Source organism: Malania oleifera, chromosome 12 (genome assembly GCF_029873635.1).
Source record: "Malania oleifera isolate guangnan ecotype guangnan chromosome 12, ASM2987363v1, whole genome shotgun sequence".
Lineage (NCBI taxonomy): Eukaryota > Viridiplantae > Streptophyta > Magnoliopsida > Santalales > Ximeniaceae > Malania > Malania oleifera.
This window is the reverse complement of record NC_080428.1, coordinates 55,761,836-55,772,956: the sequence shown is the minus strand read 5'-3', so window position 1 is coordinate 55,772,956 and position 11,121 is coordinate 55,761,836.

The following is an 11,121-nucleotide window of genomic DNA, read 5'->3' as shown; positions in this document are numbered from 1 at the left end:
AACAAATACAAGCTTCCTAAGATATTGCAATACAAATGCAATACTCAGAAACTTAGGAAAGTCTTCTTAGGATAAGCTTATGAGAAAAGCCCCCTAAGAACACTTAGGTTTAGTCCTCAATGAAAATCGATTCAAACACACAACAATGAGAGAGCAAACCTTTTAACATCAACACTCAATACACTTACAGATGATATATAGAATTGAAGAAGGTAAGCTTGAGTGGTTTTAGATAGAGTATAAATAGTAATGAGAGTTTTGCTTAAGAGAAAATATTTGGATTTTGTATGTTAATCAAGTTGCTAATTTTCCCAAATGAAGGGGTATATATAGACACCCCATGAATTATGACCATTGGGGACAAGGTTGGTATTATTAGAAAAGATTAATGTCGTTCTAATTAATTTAACCCTGTTTTAAAAAAATTAACCACGGTAAAAAATTCAAGGCAACCCGAGAGACCCAGTCGACCAGAATCATTTTAGTCGACCGAAGTTCATATGGGTCGGTCGACCAAGCTATTTTTTAACTTGGGACTCGGTCGACCGGACGTACATGTCCGAGGTGATTTTTTCATTTTACCGAAGTTTGGTCGACTGGGAAGATTTGAACTAAATGGTTTGGTTGACCAGACCATTGGGACTTCTCTCGAAGACCCTCAGTCGACCGGAGCGTTGGAATTCATTTTGTGCTCAGTCGACCAGGTAGTCAAACTGTTGACTCCTGGGAGGTTCGGTCAACCAAGGTCAAATGACCGAACTGTGGTCAATTGGTTGACCCAGGCCAGTTTCGGTCAGTCGAAAGTGCACAAAGTGTGCATTTCGGTCCTGATTCAATACACTTTCACCCTATTCAAGTGCCTAACATTTATGAATGTAAAGGTGAGTGTCCTAAGGTCATTTCTGGGTCTTTTTGAAGACACTGAAAAAATCTGATGTCGGTCGACCGAAGGGTAAACCCTAAGGTCTTTCTAAGGTCATTTTTAGTTATTCTTGGTTTGAGCTTACGTAATAGACCATGCATGTGATGTGTGTGCTTATTACAAACCAAAGACCCTAATTTACTATTACATACCAATTACGCAGGAGAAACATATATTATTATCATAAATATAAATTGGCCTTCAAACTTCATTTACTTTACGTGCATCTTGATCTTGACGATTGAGGTTCCTACACATATTCTTATATACTCATTAGATATTATGAGTATTTGTCATAATCAAAATCGGGCGTGACCTATACGGTCAACATTCTCCCCCTTTTTTATGATGACAAATATGATCAACAAAAATATGGGTTTAAGCCTAAAGGGCTCCCCCTTTCAATATGCATCCAATTTATTTTTAACCAAATTATGTTACCCATTATTTTTTCCCCTTTCCATCTCCCCATTTTGGCAACAGCAAAAAGGGCCATATGAATTAACACTCTAGGCAATGGGTAAGTACTACAGTTATACATGAAAAATTTTGGAAAGATTTAGAAAATTTTTGGCAGAGTGTCGTTTGTAAATCGGACTTTCCAAAATAAATCCTGTATAAGTGTAACCTATTTGAGTTTAAATATTTCCTAGCAGTTTATCCACAACTACTCAAACAGTTCAGTATGGTCCAACAAGCAAATAAAATTTCAACATGATCATGAAGTGGACAACAGAGTTGTACATTACAAGTAATAATCAATATTTGATGCATTCAATATTATCATGCTATAGATATGAAGCATGTGCACACTATCAATAATCAACTTTCACAAAGTCTAAAGTAAGAAGGCAAGTCATCAATAATATTAGTTGCTAAGACTTAGAAAGTTCTCATTTGAGAGCTCCCCTTAAATTTATGCAAGTTATGAAACATTTAAGTTTAGGAAGCTTCTCTACTATGCATTAAGCCTAACTCGCATCCAATTTGTATGAACCTATCCTCAGGTAGTGGTTTAGTGAATATGTCGGCCCATTGTTCATTGGTGCATACAAAATCAAGTGCAGCATCTCCTTTTTGTACATGATCACGAAGAAAATGATGTCTAATCTCAATATGTTTAGTTCGTGAATGTGAGATAGGATTTTTAGAGATGTTGATTGCACTAGTATTATCACATTTAATAGGTATCGTATCATAGTGCAATCCATAATCCATAAGTTGTAAAGTTGTTGTTTCATATAAAGAGTTTGGGCACAACAACTTCCAACCGCAATATATTCAGCTTCGGCTGTGGATAAGGCAATTGAGTTTTATTTTTTGGAGAACCAAGAAACAAAAGATTGTCCTAAGTAATGACAAGTGCCGCTAGTGCTTTTTCAATCAACCTTACTACCGGCAAAGTCAGCATCATTGTAACTAACAATCTCAAAGGTAGTATGCCTAGGGTACCACAAGCCTAATTCTATAGTCCTAACTAGATACCTAAGGATTCGTTTGACAGCTTTTAAGTGAGATTCCTTAGGGGTAGCCTGAAACCTAGCACACATACACACTGAACATAATATCAATCCTACTAGCAGTGAGATATAGGAGACTCCCAATCATCCCACGATACAATTTTACATCAACAGGGATTCTGTACTCATCTTTATCAAGCTTAATGGAAGAGTTCATAGGTGTACCAAGAATTTTGCAATCTTTCATATTAAATTTCTATAACAAGTCCCTAATATATTTAGATTGGCATATGAAAGTTCCATGTTTGGCTTGTTTGATTTGCAGCCCTAAGAAGAAACTAAGTTCACCCATCATGCTCATTTCAAATTCACTTTACATGCATTTGGCAAACTCATTACACAACTCATCATTTGTTGCTCCAAAAATGATATCGTCCACATAAATTTGAACAAGCAACATATCATCATTTTTGGATTTGATGAAAAGTGTAGTGTCGATTTTGCCACGGGTAAACCCATTTTCTAGTAGAAAACCACTAAGCCTCTAATACCAATCTCTAGGAGCTTGTTTCAATTCATACAAGGCTTTAGATAACCAGTAAACATGATCAGGATATTTATGATTTTCAAAACCGAGTCATTGTTCTACGTATACCTCTTCATTAATGAAACCATTTAGAAAAGCGCTTTTAACATCCATTTGAAATAATTTAAAATTTTTAAAAGCGGCAAAGGCAAGTAGCATACGAATGGCTTCTAACCTAGCAATAGGAGCATATGTTTCATCAAAGTTAATCCCTTCTTGTTGATTATACCCTTGGGTAACTAGTCTAGCTTTATTCCTAGTTACTACTCCATTCTCATCTTTCTTATTTCTATATACCCATTTAGTTCCAATGATGGTGTGCTCATTAGGCCTAGGAACTAAGGTCTACACTTTGCTTCTTTCAAATTGGTTAAGTTCTTCTTGCATGGACATCACCCAAGACTCATCATCTATGACTTCTTTAATGTTTTTAGATTCTTCTTGGGATAAGAAAGCAGAATGATTCACTAGATTTCTTAAGGAGGATCTTGTGGCTACACCACAGGATGGTTTGCCTATGATTTGATCTATAGGATGACTTCTAATGAATTTTCAATCTCTAGGAAACTCCTGATGTTCATTATCTTAATATGATTTTTCATTTTCTTCTGGGTTTTCACTTGCATTATTTTCAATAGAGAGTTTGTCTAGACATTTTCTAATATCAATATCGTTTTCATCATCTTTCTTAGAAAATGGATTAGCTTCATCAAACACAACATGAATAGATTCAATCACAGTTAAAGTTCTTTTATTGAAAATCTTGTATGCTTTACTATTAAGTGCATAGCCTAGGAAAATGTCTTCATCAGATTTGGAGTCAAATTTTCCTAGATATTCATTTTCTCTAAGCACAAAGCATTTACAACCAAACACATGAAAATATGAGATATTAGGCTTATGGTTGTTCCATAATTCATAAGGGGTTTTATTAGTTGATGGTCTAATCAACACCCTATTCATAACATAACATGCAGTATTAATAGCATCGGCCCAAAAATATTTAGGTAAGTTGTGCTCATTCAACACAATTCTACCCATTTCTTGCAGTGACCTATTCTTTCTTTCTACTACACCATTTTGTTGAGGTGTTCTAGGTGCAGAGAAGTTATGTGATATGCCCTATAAGTTACAATATTTTCTTATGCTTTCATTTTTGAATTTCATGCCTCTATCACTTCTTCTGTGAGTTCTTTTATACCCCTTTCCATTTTGGATTCTCCTACAAAGTTTGGTGAACTATTCACATGATTTATTTTTATGTGCAAGAAACAACACCCATGTGAATCTAGAAAATTCATCCACAATTACAAAGGCATAAGATTTACTACCAAGCCTTTGCACAGAATTAGGTCCAAACAAATCTAGGTGAAGCATCTCTAAAGGTCTAGTAGTAGATATGAATTTTTTTTCTTAAAACTAGATTTTTTTTGCTTACCCATTTGACATGCATCACAGATTTTATCCTTTACAAAAGACATTTTAGGCAAGTCTTTAACTAATTCTTTTCTAACAAGTTTGAACAATAAATTCATGCTTGCATGTCCTAAACGCGTATGCCATAACCAACTAGCTTCATTTATAGCATAAAAACATGTTGTTGTGAAGTTAAATTATCAAGAGAGATAGTGCAAACATTTTCATGTCTATCAGTAGTAAAGAGCACTTTGTGATCTGTTTTATTTTCTACTATGCATTTGTCATTTTCAAAAGATACTTTATATCCTATGTCACACAACTAACTTATGCTAAGTAGATTATGCTTCAGTCCATCAACCAATAAGACATTTTCAATAGTAAGAAAGGAATCATTACCAACCTTACCTACCCCGATGATGCATCCTTTGGCATTGTCGCCAAATATCACATAGCCTCCATCCTTGGGAAAAATTGAAGTGAATTTTCCCTTGTCGCCGGTCATATGTCATGAGCATCTACTATCTAAGTACCACTGGTCCTTGGAGGAGGACGATCTTAGGCATACCTGCAGAATAAGCTAAGTAACTGATGCTGGTCCCCAAATTTTGTTGGGTCCACAGGGGTTAATGGCAGGATCTCCCTTAACTACCCATACTTTCCTAATTCTAGCATACTTATTCCTAAGTGGACAATCAAACTGAATGTGACCAATTTGTTTACATTTAAAACATTTTAATCTACACTTAAGTTCTTTAGGAGGAATATGGGACTTTGACTCTCGTGTAAAATGTCCTAAGTAAAGATCTGGTCGTCTAACATTTTCAACACCATTTAAACCAAGACCCTCTTTACTTAAGGAATTTCTTTGGGCACCAAGTAATTTTTTAAAGTTTTCTTTGGCCTTAGTGAATTTTAAAATGATTTTGGAGCTATCCTCCAATTTCCTCTCAAGCTCAATAATAGTAGCATCTTTTTCTTTTAAAATAAAGGCATGAGAAGTTTTTGCCATATTAAATAATTTTGACCAATTTTCATATTTATTTTTCAAATCATTATTTTCTTTGGTCATTTTACCTAACAATTTTGAAACTCGAATATATTCAAATTGTATTCTCTAAAAGTAGGCACGCAGTCAGAATCACAATCATCAAATGAATAATAAGAAGATAATGAATTAGAATACAATACCTCATCCTCGTGTGCCATTAAGTACAGATTAATGACCTCCGTGTCACTATGATCTGAATTTGAGTCACTACTGCTGAATTTATCCCATCAGGTCCCAGCCTTCATGGCTTTCTTCTTTTTCTTAGGCTCCTTTTTTAGCAGTGGGCAATCAGGTTTGATGTGCCCCACCTTGTTGCAGTTATAGCACGTAGGAGCATTTAATTTTTCTTTTCTTTTGCTGGACTCTCCCTTCTCATTAGTAGAGTATTTATACTTTTTAAATGGCTTCCTGTTCTTCCTGAAAAATCTGCTAAACTTTCTAGTTAGCATGGTCATTTCATCATTTGTTTCAGACTCACTGCTCTCACTAGAAGTGTTTTTAGATGCTTTCAATGCAGTCACTTTGTTAGCCCTATTATGCTCATTAAGTCTTTCATTTATAGGTTCATCAAGTTATCAAGGAACCTATCAATTAATCAAAGGTCAAGGCCTTAAGGTCTCTACCCTCAACAATGGTCGTAGCCTTGGCTTCCCAAATAGGAGGTAAGCCTCTAAGGATCTTCCTAATCATCTCATATATGGGATAGGTCTTTCCTAATGCATGTAGTAAGTTTATGATATGTGTGAAGCTAGTGTACATGCTCTAAATGGACTCACCTACATTCATCCTAAATGCCTCATACTCACTGGTCAACATATCTATCCTACTATCCTTTACATCCCTAGTACTCTCATATGTGACCTCTAACTTATCCCATATTTCTTTTGTAGTGGAGCATGCCATAATTCTGTTAAATTCATTCACATCAAGACTACAGTACAAAATATTCATGCCAGTGGCATTAAGACTAACAGCTTTCATGTCATCATCATCAGACTCATCCTCAGTCTTAGGAACCCTAGCTACACCCTCAGTTTTCATAGGGACGTAGTTTCCCTTAAAGACAATCCTCCACACCTTCCAATCAGTATTCCAAAGGTAGATGCGCATCCTCTATTTCCAAAAGGTGTAATTAACACCACTGAAAACAGGAGGTCGTGTGGAAGATGGTCCCTCAGGGAAAGGGGTCACGGAGCTATGAGCCATAAATGATCTTTTGGCAAAATAACAGCTAGTCTATGCTACGTAGCGTTGGAATTCATTTTGTGCTCGGTCGACTAGGTAGTCAAACTGTTGACTCCTGGGAGGTTTGGTCGACCAAACTGTGGTCAATCGATTGACCCGGGCCGATTTCGATCGACCAGGGCAAAATGAACTGCCAAGGTCGGTCGACCAAAAGTGCACAAAGTGTGCATTTCGATTCTGATTCAATACACTTTCACCCTATTCAAGTGCCTAACATTTATGAATGCAAAGGTTAGTGTCCTAGGGTCATTTCTGGGTCCTTTTGAAGACATCGAAAAAATTCGGTGTCAGTTGACCAAAGGTCGACCGAAGGGTAAACCCTAAGGTCTTTCTAAGGTCATTTTTAGTTATTCATAGTTTGAGTTTACGTAATAGACCATGCATGTGATGTTTGTGCTTATTACAAACCGAAGACCCTAATTTACTATTACATACCAATTACGCAGGAGAAACACATAGTACAATCACAAATATAAATTGGTCTTCAAATTTCATTTACTTTACGTGCATCTTGATCTTAACGATTGAGGTTCCTACACATAATCTCATATACTCATTAGATATTATAAGTATTTGTCATAATCAAAACCGGGCGTGACCTATAAAGTCAACAATGTGGGTACATATTAATATTACAAAATTTATTACTATCTAAAGATGTACCTTAGAAAAAAATGTAAAGTTCAATCAATAAGGCCATTGATACCGGAATTTCATATTCCATACTAATTTTTTAGAAGTTCTTTGAACCTAAAAATGTGTCTATATATTTTACACATGTTTTATATTAATTAAAGTTATGTTGTAAAGGTTGGTGTGTACCTTTTAAGTGGCCTATTTTTCATTGTTACTTCACATTATTTTTATTCTAATTTAATGATTCACAGCTTATATCTTCTATTGTGTTTTAGAATATAGATTTCAGGCTTCGAATTTGTACTTATGTGAATTTGGACAAAAATTAATATCATTTTATATTGCATTTTGCTTAAATTCACACAAATTAAAATCTAAGGTCTTTCTCAAACATAGGCTAAAACAATAATATATTGTTATGTGAAGCTAAAATAAAAGAGAAGTGTTTCTAACAACTTTTGACTCTTCTCTGTGTAAAATGTATGAGAGACAATTCAATAAAGAAAAAAATCAATACTATTTTTTTCCTCTTTTACAAATCAATAAACAGGTTGTTTTATCCTAACATAAACAAGTTAAGAAGTGTTTTTGGGTCCATTGGCTAAATCTAAATCATAGAACACTTGAACCTCTATAAAGAAAACAAGATTATTGCACCTCAACCTAATTGGAATCGTGTTTATACTCTTAAAGTTGCATTTGGTTTGCAAAATATCTTATATAATCCTACTCTATATGCTTTTGTTAAAAAGCAAATAACAATCTCAACTTTTTTGCGAAACAATATAAAGAAAAGACAAAGAAAAATTATTATCAATTTTCACCATGAAAATATCTATTTCTTCCTTATTTCACGTTGGATCAATTAATAAAGAATAAATAAAAAATAACTAGTAGTTTTAACTATACTGCAAATCAAGCATAACTATACCACAACTATTCTATGAATTTACTCATAGAACCAATTCATTTGACTAAACAAAGCTAAGCCCCTTCTCACGGCTCAATTGTCTCCCTAACTATAAAGTTTTTACTTTTAGATAATACTAATATTTTATTGAGCAAAAACTAGAAACTTTTCATATGGTGAATTCCAAAAGTTGGTGACAATGATCGAGAACATCAAAAAGATAAATCATTTTGTATTTTTGATACATGTGTATCTAATACATCATTTCTATTTATTTGACAAATTCTATGGGTACATATTAATATTACAAAATTTATTACTATCTAAAGATGCACCCTAGAAAAAAACGTAAAGTTCAATCAATAAAGTCATTGATACATGAATGTCATAGATACATACTAATTTTTTAGAAGTTCTTTGAACATAAAAATGTATTGATTTATTTTACACATGTTTTATATTTATTAAAGTTATTTTGTAAAGGGTGGCATGTGCCCTTAAGTGGACTATTTTTCATTGTTACTTCACATTATTTTTATTCTAATTAAATCATTCACATTTTATATCTTATATTGTGTTTTAGAATATAGATTTCAGGTGTTTGCATTTATGTGAATTTGGACACCAATTAATACAATTTTGTATTACATTTTGTCTAAATTCACGCAAGTTCAAATTTAAGGTCTTTCTCAAATACAAGTTAAAATAATAATTTATTGTTCTGTGAAACTAAGAAAATAAAAGAGAAGTGTTTCTAACAACTTTGGACTCTTTCATTTGTACAAAATGTATGAGATACAATTTAATACTATTTTTTTCTCTCTTTTAAAAATCAATAAACAAGTTGTTTTATCCTAAAACAAATTAAGAAGTGTTTTTGGGTTCGTTGGCTAAATCTAAATCATAAAAAGCTTGAACCTTTTATAAAGAAAACAAGATTATTGTGCCTCAACCTAATTGGAATCATGTTTATACACTTAAAGTTCCATTTTGTTCGCAAAATATCTTATATAATCCTACAAAGAGAGTACTAGTATAATAGAAGAATTTAATAATTTGTACAAAAAATATATATGCTTATGTTAAAAAGTAAATAAAAATTTCAACTTTTTTGCAAAACGATATAAATAAAAGACAAAGAAAAATTATTATCAATTTTCACCTTGAAAATATTTATTTCTTTCTTATTACGCGTTGGATGAATTAATAAGGAATAAATAAAGAATAACTATTAGTTTTAACTATACTGCAAATCATAACTTAATTATCTATTCAATTATTTTTTATACTAAATACACAATAAATTATATATATTTTTTAAAAGAGTAAAAAACACTCACCTTTCCAAAGGTTTGACAAAGAGACATGGACCTCTCCTGAAGTTTTAAAATTTTCATTAACCTTCCTAAAGTTTCAAAAATATCATAGACCTCCTATGGGGTGTACAAAAAAGACATAAACATCTTCTCAAAAGACTTGCCTTTTTAACTTTTACAAAATATAAAGGAAGGTTTGTGTCTTTTTGTCAAACTTCATGAAAGATCCCTGGGATTTTTGAAGTTTCATAGATCTATGTCTTTTTATCAAACATCGGGGAAGTTAATATCTTTTGCCCTTTTTATAATGCAATGTATCGAGTCAATAACGATAATCGATATATCTGATACACAAGTATTAGACACATTTAAAAACCTTTCTCGATCTCGTCAAAATTTGGGAGTAAAAAATGAAAAAAAGACATGTACCTCTCCCAAAGTTTTAAAATTTTCTTTGACCTTCCTTGAGGTTTCAAAAATATCACAAACCTCTCCTAATGTTTGCAAGAAAGACACAAACCTCTTTTCAAAAGACTTTTCTTTTTTACTTTTGCAAAGTATAAAGAAGGGGGGGGGGGTTGTATCTTTTTGTCAAACTTCATGAAAGATCCCTAAGATTTTCGAAATTTCAAAGATCTATGTCTTTTTATCGAACATCAGGGATCTTTTGCCCTTTTTATAATGCGATGTACCGAATCAATAGTGATAATTGATATATCCGATACGTAGGACACTTGCAATGTAGTGATCCAAAAAGAAAAAAGAAATTAATTAATTAATTATTAATTAAATAATATAATATTATATTATATTATATATATATATATATACATATATATATATATATATAAACTTAACTTAAGCTTCCTCGAGAAAGCAAAGAGAAGTTGCAGAGACTCTCTCTCATCACGTCTCTCTCGCCTCGCCTTCCCTTTCTCTCTCCTCATTTTCGCGGTGAGTTCTCGACCGATTGAAGAACAGAAAATACCACTAGGTTCCATTCTCGACCACCAACATTTTAACCAAAGTGGATTCGTGATTAGGACGTCGTAAGCACCACTCCTAGGATAAAGTAAACTCACTCTCTCTCTCTCTTTAATTTCTCCTCAATATTCAACCAAATTGATGATCGGACACCACCACAGGGTCCCGGCTTTGATCTTTAGCAAGTTAATTAGAACAAATTTTAGGTTTGGACTTCTTAGGCACCACTCCTGTGGTGAGGTAAAGGGGATAAAATATGTCAGGAATTTTTATAATTTGACCGATTAAATTGTAATATGAGATTATAGGAATTATATGTACGTTTTTCTAAATATTTTGGCATATGAAAATTGGATTTTGGATTATTATTATTATTATTATTATTATTATTATTATTATTATGAGTTAATCAAATTGGTGTTTATGAGCCTAGGAATTTTATAATAATTGTTATTTTCAAAATTAACTGACTAAATTGTAGTATTTGATTAAATCAGATTTTTTTTGGGAATATTATGGAATTTAAATAAATTGCAAGGATTTGATATATGATTTTTCTTGAATTATTCAGACATATGAAAAGGATAGTTTTGGG